This window comes from Choristoneura fumiferana, chromosome 20 (genome assembly GCF_025370935.1).
Source record: "Choristoneura fumiferana chromosome 20, NRCan_CFum_1, whole genome shotgun sequence".
Classification (NCBI taxonomy): Eukaryota; Metazoa; Arthropoda; class Insecta; order Lepidoptera; family Tortricidae; genus Choristoneura; species Choristoneura fumiferana.
The window spans coordinates 5584879-5594790 of record NC_133491.1 but is presented as its reverse complement, the minus strand read 5'-3'; the positions used below and the strand labels follow the sequence as shown (position 1 = coordinate 5594790).

Here is a 9912-nt window from a genome sequence, read left to right as displayed (position 1 = left end):
GAAATTATAGCATAGTTGGTAGAAAAGATTGTGGTTAGTTCTTTGTAGTTATTTGCATAGTATTTTTGTACCTTGTTTTTTGTATTATGTAATTACATTTTCTAATAAGCTAATGCGAAATAACATCAAGTGTACTTATTAAAAAATTTGACGCAAGCAAAGTTGAGTTAAATATTACCCCTCGTATGTTAGAAGTGAAACAAAACTACACGAGTGCCGGTACTTTTAGTGATCAAGTGCGGGTAGTTCGAGGGACTCGCGCTGCTAGGCAGACTTGAAACCCTACACTTCAGTATACTCGTGACCATGCAGTGGCCATGTGGTTGTGTGTTTTAGCATGATAAGTCCCGTTTATGGTATTTTGAATATGAAACAAAACTGCATTCAATTATCTTTCTCCTTCTATTTTAAGTTCTCTTTTAACCAATAATACCAATTTCACAGATTGAAATAAAAATCGATAAAGATAGCCTTAACTTTGCCAAATAGGTATCTGTGTCTAGACATACGAAAGGTTAAGGTCTAACTCAAGAGTTGTTACAACCACGTGTCGTCCAAAATAAATTCCCAATCTAGAAACCTATTTAACTTTATAACCGTTTTTTATCTAACATGGTTACCCTATAAATATAAGGCTGGCTGTTTGAAGAAGGCTCCAGATGAATACGAATGATGTGCTTACGGCTATGTGGAAGAAATAATAGAAAGATAAGTCACTGGGGTTGGAAACGCTTGGAAATAGTCGCTTACTATGGACCTTATATTGAGGCTCTTAATCAATCAGAGCAAAAAGGAAAGGATTTACCTATGTTTGGAGTTTCCCTGTGAGATAGAATTAGGGATGACAAAACAGAAAAACCAACCAAAGTGATTAAAAAAATTGATCGTCAGACAAGATTTCAACTCGCACCTTCTGTGACTTTATGTACACGCCAGAAATGTTCTTCCAATTGAGCCACCAGGGAATCCAATCAACCAACCGAAAATATAAATACGAAAAACAACTCTGTCTGTCTGCTTGTCTGTCGGTCTGTCTATTACCTCTTCACGCTTAAAGCACTGATCTGATTTAAACTAAATTTGGTATGGACGTAGTTTGAGACCCTTAGGGAGTAGTAATATGAGGGCGTTTTCAAAAAAAGTGCACCCTTTCTTTTTTTTCGAAATTTTGTACAAAATATGGTTTTTCCTACTCAGAATCAAGAGTACAATCGATTAAAAAAATGACCCCGTTTTTTAATACAAAATTTTATGAGCCAATTTTGTCAGGCCCATTCTGAGTGTATGAAAAAAACATCGCAAAACTGTAATTTTGTTTGGGGACATTTTTTTAAACTATCGGAATCGATTGTGCCATGATAAAAGAGGACAAGTAGGTCCACTTCGAACTTTTAGGCACAGAATATATAATAGTACTAAAGTACAGAATGGCCACGCACCGCCCCGCACCGATTCGAGTTACCCCACCCCTCAAGCGCAGATTGCAGGAAAACCGCAGGAGAGCAGTCGGGTGCGCAACGCGATGTATGTATTGTCTGCCGCACGGCACTAAGTTCGGGAGCAATAATTTTGTGAAATGGTAACGGTACCTTACCTACTTCCTTTTGTAAATAAATAATGATTTCTGAAATTATCGCGATTAATGCATGAAATAACTATCTACCGAATAATTCGTTTAAGTTTGTAGTCGTATATATATATATATATATATATATATATACAGGGTTATTTGTAATTCACTAGCATCCCCTCAACCCCAAATTCCCACCACTCAAACAAATGTCTCTTGTTTTACGGCTTCATTTTAAAAAGTCGTAAAACAAAAAACATTGGTTTAAGTGGCAGGAGTTCAGGGTTAAAAGGATGCCAGTGAATTACAAATAACCCTGTATATCTATTGTAATTGAAAATAATAATGCTTAAATACATAGACAGACACATTTTAAGTAGGTTTAAATAAATAGGTAAGATCAACGATTACATCTATTTGCACATATCTAAGCCATACCTATATATAAGTACCTTTTAATGTCATTGGTAGTACTTATAGTACTAGGCTTTTGCGGTAGTCAGCCCTGTGTATCTTACGCACACATTGACGCGTGTACAGACGTCGTCATGCTTATGTAGATTCAAGAACGCGTATTTTGTACGTCGTGGCCGCCGTGTGCTTTAGGATACTTAACTGCCTCCTCCGGCAAGGACGCTTAGGGTTGTAGACGTCTATTTTAGATTAATTACCCACTGGAAAATAATATTTAAGTTAACTTAAAATTGTCTAATGTCTGTGTCTAGAGAAACCAGACAGATTCTATGCTATTATAATATTATTATTATTAAACTATTTATTATATACATATTTTTCCAAAATTAGAAAAAATAAAGACTACACTTTTTTTTAACGCCCATTAAATAAAAATTGGAAAACCGCAATAGCGCTTACTTTTACTGTATTATAATTATGCAATGTTCTTACTTGAAAAGGATCAGTAAATTGTTTGATATACGTAACATGTCTAAAGTAGAACGAGGTTATATAAAATAAAGTAGCTATAAAATCAAAAGCTTCCAACAGTTTATAAAAAAGCCAACGGATACGCTTCCATAGAGTCGTGGAGTAGAGTGGGAACAATTAGAATAGACAGTAAACATTTTTCATTAATATAATTAACCTTTATTCCTGCATTGTGTCACTCTGTTCTACGCTGTGGCAGGGCACGATACTGACTGATATTAGGAATATAAATCTTACAACATCATTTTCAACGCACACGAAGACTCATTATATTTTTATTATAAGGGATGGTGTAAAATGAAAATCTAGTACCTAGTCCTCTGTTGTTTACTGAATCTTGTTTTAGGCAGTCCAAATTGGGTTTGATGTTGTCTCTCCCTTCATTGTGCTAGCGAAAAAAGACTTCTTTATGATGAGAAAAATAAGCCTCCGTATGGTTGTTTCATACATACAAATAAAATTGTAATAATAAATACGCCGTGTTATTTTTGATTTTTATTAACTAAAAAGAACACTCAACATTATAAAATGCAGTTAATTAATTCTAACCTAACTGTTACCTACTGCTTAAAAGATAATTAAATATTAAGTAAATAAAAGCAAGGAGCTGTCTTTGGCCCTGTATATTCTAATGCAAACATTCGATTGGAGGGGAACGAACGAGCCGATGGATTGGCCAAGGAGGCCGCCATAAAGTTAAAGCGGAAGCCGGACTATGACCAATGTCCGGTTTCATTCGTCAAGCGAACCATTCGAATGGCGACGCTTGAGGAATGGAACCGGAGGTACGTGTCCGGTGGAACCGCGAGTGTGACCAAACTCTTCTTCCCCGACGCAGTGGCGGCGTACAAAACAATAAGAAAAATGAAAATAACTAATATCATGACACAAGTCATGACGGGACATGGCGGGTTCTCGGAGTACTTGAATCGCTTCAAGTGCAAAGAAAAACCGTCGTGCATATGTGACCCCGATGTTAACGAAACGGTGCCGCATATATTGCTCGAGTGCCCCGTGTTTGGGAAGGAAAGGGAGGAGATTAATTCAAGGATGGAAGTAGAATTAAAACTGGACGTTATAAAGGAGATAATGACGAGCAAGAATAGGGATAAGTTTGTAAAATATTGTACTGATGTTGCGAAAAGAGTTATAGCTAGAAATAAGACCTAGGTATTAAGTATGCTTTCACAATATAGTGATTATATTTAAGGAAAGCATAATAGTAATAAGCAAAAAATGTTTCGATAGCAAATAATAGTAAATAAGTAATAAATAGTTTATACTGGCTCGAACCTTTGCTGGCGGCATTACTTGTTAGTCATTTAAGGTAGCTAAGTTGACGGAGGCCACTGGCGGGCGACTCGTTGCTGGCGAGCGCCTCGCCACTGGCGACTGGCTCGCCGCTGGCGACTGGCTCGCCACTGGCGGGCGCCTCGCCACTGGCGACTGGCTCGCCACTGGCGAGCGCCTCGCCACTGGCGACTGGCTCGCCGCTGGCGAGCGCCTCGCCGCTGGCGACTGGTTCGCCACTGGCGGGCGCCTCGCCACTGGCGACTGGCTCGCCACTGGCGAGCGTCTCGCCGCTGGCGACTGGCTAATAGGTTATCATTATCTGTTAAGTGGCCGCTTGCAGGCGTCGTAAGGTGTCATTGTGCTGTTGTAGTGAATAAGTATATAGTTAATAGGACATTGTAATTGTAGATAAGATATTATAATAGTTAATTAGGTATTAAATTGTTATAGTATTAATTAATAAAGAACCCCGTGTTGGTGTTGCTCCCCCAATAAAATAATATAATGAATATAGTTAGCTAGGATAGGTGGGAATCCCACCCACGTAAGAGAGAAAGATATGAAGGATAAAAGAAAGAACAGTATGCTGAATGAAAGTACGAGAAGTAGCAAAAGCGAGAACTGGTATGCAAGAGAATTAGTAAACATAGGCTCTGATCATGTCAGAGGTAGATTAAAAAAAAAAAATGCAAACATTCGCAAATCGCGAGGTCGCCATTGCTCCGGCAAAATAGTTCGCCACCTCGCCACTTCTCGCCACAGCGCGCCACATCTCGCCGAGGCTCGCCACATCTCGCCACTCGCTGCGGGTCGCCACGGCGCGCCACATCTCGCCGAGGCTCGCCACATCTCGCCGCTAGCCGTTGGTCGCCAGTGCTCGCCATTCGCGGCTCGCCACAGCTCGCCGCACCTCGCCGCTCGCCACTCCCCGTGGGTCGCCAGTGCTCGCCACTGCCGCTCGCCACCTGGGTTCGCGTCACTATCGCTGCGAGTGTTTACCTTTTTGAGAAATCGTACTTATAGCTGTGAAAGTGACAGTTTGAAAGAGTGAGAAGTGAATTAACGTGACAATTAAACCTTTCAACGATTCAAAGCCAAAGTTTGCGGGAGCTCGCCGCGGCTCGCCACGGTCACCACTAGACAGCATAACTTGCCGAGGGGGTTGCTGGCTGCTAGCCGAACCTATTGCTGCTGGTAACACTTCATCATCCACCGCTGCTCCTCGCCGTGACAGGCCACGAGGCGCCACGACTACAAGACCTGCATCGAGTCATCAGCGACTGCGACCACAAGAAAACTTAAGTTTTAGAACTTAAGTTACTTAACTAAGACAATTCAACTTGAAACACAACTTGTGCATCGGCAATTCGGCATAACGCCCATTTATTAAATTAGACTTCGCTAGATCACTGTAGAAGATACTACATTATTAAACGCCTTTGACTCTTATTGCTTTATTTATAACTGATTTACGTGTACTTAAGCTTGTTAAAAGAGCTACACTACATAGTATAAATAAATTGACAATTAATAGATATTAAGAACAAGCTTAAGGACATAAAGGACACCTAAGGACAAGAGTCTGTGACTCTAAGGCTTATTTAACAACAAATTTATTGAAGTGGGTTTATATTAACTATTAGTGCATTTACTGTGCTTTATACGAGCATAATTTTTTTTTTACCATCTTTTAAACTATTGATTGCAATTTACAGTACTTTGTTTGCCTCTATTACTCGACTGATCCTCGACATACACAGGTAGCAAAATTTTTAACTTATACAAACTTGCTGCTTGTGTATTCTCGACATAGCCTACTACTAGCTACTAGCTACAAATTATGATTGGTTTTTTGGAGTCTAAATTGATAATTTGATTGCTTAGTAGCGACATCTCTTGTCTGGGTGAGCGGTTGGTTCCGAAAGAGTGTGACGTCTCTCGATGAGAGCGGAACATAGATGTCGCTAGTGCTGCTGCTTAAGTAGCGTAGTAGAAGATATGTATGCATAGGAAAAATTCGTGTCTAGATTCCTGTCCAGCGGTGGTGTAGGGGTTATAGCACGCAGCACGGATTGCTGAGGACCTGGGTTCGATTCCCAGCGCTGGTCTCTTTTTCTGGTTTTTCTATGCATCCATGTCTCAGTTTGTATTTTCGATATGGTTTCACGGGATACCCGTAAAAGTAACAAATTTGGAGTTGAAATAAAAAATATAAAAAGACTCCAAAAAACCAATCATAATATCAGTTAAATTAAATATAAATATATTCTTCTTCTTCACGTTGTAACTTGTACGGTGATTGTAGTTTTTGCAACTTGAAAGCAAAATTCCAGAAACCACGCGGAGACAACTTGCGCATTAAAAAATGTCAGACACGAGAGCAATATAGAATTTTGTGATCACTGTTAAAAAAGGTTGGCGAAACCTGAAAAGTTTATTTGACAGTGACAGAAGTGACATTGAGAGATTTAACAGTGACATATCTGTCGTAGATTTTTTGGTCTTGAATTCCAGTTTTGAGTATAAGTCACCACATACCTGTACTCAAAAACAGTACATGATCGCCTCATGTTGCCTGTTATAGCAAACGATTCCAGACTACAGGCCTTACTTGAGAGACAGGAATTGCACCACCGTTGTGATGACGTCACGCGGTCGTGACAAAATAAAACAACAAGTATAAGTCACACAAGTGTATTCCCGTGCTCAAATAATAATCGAGAAATGGTACAACCAGTACCTACTTAGAGATAAGAGAATTAAATGGGGTAAGGAACGCCGGTCGACAACCCTTTGCTTATAGCTAGATACAGACTCAATACTATAACTATATAAAACACTTCTTTCCCCAAGGAAGGCGTCCTGGGGATGGTAAAGGTCTGCTCCTGAAATGGAACAGGGAAAAACTTAAGCTAAACTGGAAGCACATGGCCCCCCCCAAAACACTTTGCTACTAATAATACGTAAGGGCAAAATTATTTCAGGTTTTATAAATTTTATTAAGGGTAATTTAGTGAAGTAGAACGTTCAGGCAAACTACAGGACCTGGCACGAACGTTTTCCAACCAAAATACTCATGGGGCAAAATTATCTACGAGTCGTTAAATTTAAATTAGGTATAATAGAGTGAAACAGAACGTACAGGTAAGCTACAGGACCCTGTAGAAACAGTTTTGAACAATAATACGCATGGGGCAAAATCATTTCAGAGTGTTTAAATTTAGACTAAAGTCGTCAAGTGTAGCAAACGCACATACAATGCATGGGACATAACGACAACACCTTCTCAATGACAAGCAAAGGGTGAAACTATTATATTTTGATTTATTCGAATTTCACATGATTAACTAAATCCAACATCGCTAAGCTATATGACCACTCGGAAATACTCCCCCCCAATATTACGCATGGGTGATTTAAATGCCTGAACTAATAACTTGGATCTCCCCGGCCCCGCTAAATTTACTAGCAAATTTGCCAGGAACGTTCTACATGTATTAGCCTACATGTAATAGTAATCCTAGGTACAAGTATAACACGAACACAGTTTAATAATGACCTCTTAGCTTCCAGTCAATTATAACAAAGGATGTATGCGGAATAGTGCCAATGCAGATAACATTTGCTAGCGACATAGTCAAAACATTCGATAAGTATTACAGCCATAATGTAGGGATAATATATAACTTGAAATCTACAAATAATTTGTAATATGTATGTTAGTCAGTAAGGTATTTATTATATGGGCTAAGTTGAATGAATTTATTTATTATTAATATTATATCTTATATAGCATCAACACAATTAACTTGGCGTGCCTTTCATGGGTTCCAATGGACGGCAATTATTTGGTTAAATACGCCCAGGGTCCTAGTCAAGCGGAATAATGGCAACTTAGGTTCATCTTAACCTTAAGGACGTTATTACCTCCGTTGAACTTTCATACCGTTAAAATATACGACAGAGGTTATGCAATAGGTGTAAAACCCAATGGTGAGCGATTTAAGAGGAAAACACCGATCCCACGGCACACAAGATATACTCCCCAGATGGAAACAAAACAGAATTGTACTCACCAGCAGCTTATTTATTAGACAGCTCCGGAGGCAGTTCAGGTAAGTTCTGCGCCTTCCTTGACCTCGCTGCGTGGTGAGGAGCAGCTAAAAGTTGACAAAGGAACAGCGTTTAGCGAGGATAAAAGAAAGGTAATGAGGACATTACCTAACCAACAAAATAAGGTCTAATCACCTGGTGAATATTGAATACCGGGAACCCGGTGGATTGTCGAAGCTTCCGCCTTATTACACTTTGGTTTACTTGTGTGTAATTTTGTAAGTTTTGATTTATCTTCCGTATTAGTGAATAAATGTCTTATTTGTTCTTCTTTCCTTCTATTAAAAACGCTGAGTAACACCTGTAACAAGCAAATCATCCCTATTACGAAAACTGCTAGCAGATGTTGTACAAGATGGAGTCATGGCCTCCGCCAAGACAAATTGACAAGAAAATTACGTATTTACCTGTTACGGGTCAGTGACCCACACAATCCGCTTCCAAACTTCGCACCACTATCGAAAAAGTAATAAAAATACACAATAAATCCTTGTAGATAAATAAAATAACAGTTCTCGTGTCGCGAACGCGCCCAGTCACGGCGAGCGACCTGAACGAGAAAAAAAACTCCAGCGCGCCACAGACTCAGGCGGCCGCGGTCAACCATCCAGTCGCCCCGATTCGGCAGATTGGACGCGGCAACGCGTCGGGTCATGACTTATATAAAAAATAATGTCACACCGTGCCCTCGTCACTGGTAGCCATAGGTAGCCGCAAATAGACTGACGTTGGTACTGTGAGGGAGAGGACGTGTGCTGGTGCTGTTATTGAGGAGGTCGGCTCGCCATTGCTCGCCACTTCTCGCCGCTCTCGCCGCAGGTTGTTTGTGCTCGCCAGTTGGCTCGCCACATCTCGCCGCGGGCCGATTGAGCGCGCCATCGCTCGCCACACCCGCACCTCGCCGGTGGCTCGCCACAACTCGCCGCGAGCTGATTGAGCTCGCCATTGCTCGCCGCACCTTACCGCGCGGGTCGCCACTGCTCGCCGCGCCTTGCCGTGGCCCGCTGTGGGTCGCTGCTGCTCACGTCATCGTACCGCGGCTGTGCTAACCATCTAGAGGAGCCGTGTTCAAGGAAGTAAACTTCTGCCTGCTGATAGAACAGTGTTCGCAAATTACTATCATAATGGAATGTGAGAGACCCGACTGTAAGAAGATGAGGGGAGCACTAAAGGGATACGAGGAGACACTCGGGACATTGGTGAAAGTGTCGGAGAGCCAGCAAGCCATTATCACAAAGCTTATAGAGAGAAATCGTCGGCTCGGTGGGAGCTCCCAACGGTCTGGACAAGGAAACCCGACGGAGGTGGGGGGTGGCAGGGAGGAGGAGACACTTGTGCAGCCTGTGCGGCATGGCTCAGGGAGAAGGCCGGGAAACGCCTCAATGGGAAGGAGAGACCCTTATTCCGGGGGGAATGAGTCGGACAAGAGCTGGGCTCCTCCCCGGATTGAAGAGAAGAGGTATCTTAGGCGGATGGGGACTACTCATCTGGGTGAACCGGTGGGGGGAGAGTCGGGCCGGGGTGAAAGGGGCGGCCGCCGGCTTGTCCCCTCGGTGGAAACCCCGGTGGTCAGGGCGGGCCGGGGGAGTCGACCTGCAACAATTCACAGCGGTGTCCACTGTACATTCTGTGGTTATCACACGGTAGCGGGCCATATCACCCGCCACCTTAAGGTTCACAAGGGGTTGGACCCGCACGAACGAGACAGAATTATGACTTCATATGGACACTTCAAGGCGGATCGACCATTGCCGTACTGCCCTGTAGAGAAAGTTCCCCCAAAAGCTATAGTGGAGCGGGTGGCGGGCGTAAGGCCGGAGTGGCTCTGGGGGGGGCTGAGGAAAAACTAGGGGACGCATCCCGACGCTCACCTGAGATAACGCCTGGAGCGGAGGAATAGAGGTAGTCAAAAATACTCATCATCATGTCAGCCGAAAGACGTCCACTGCTGGACATAGGCCTCCCCCAAGGCTCTCCACTCAGACCGGTCT

The 9912-nt window shown here is 42.2% G+C and overlaps 1 long non-coding RNA gene across 1 annotated transcript; it reads right to left on the bottom strand.

Moving 5' to 3' along the window:
• Nucleotides 1-6486: 6486 nt before the first annotated feature.
• On the bottom strand, nt 6487-8550 carry LOC141439208 (uncharacterized). The gene is made up of 3 exons (XR_012452571.1): nt 8057-8550; nt 7885-7968; nt 6487-6693 (listed from the first exon to the last, which is right to left on the bottom strand). It is a non-coding gene; the product is annotated as an uncharacterized lncRNA (long non-coding RNA).
• Between the last annotated feature and the right edge of the window lie 1362 nt (nt 8551-9912).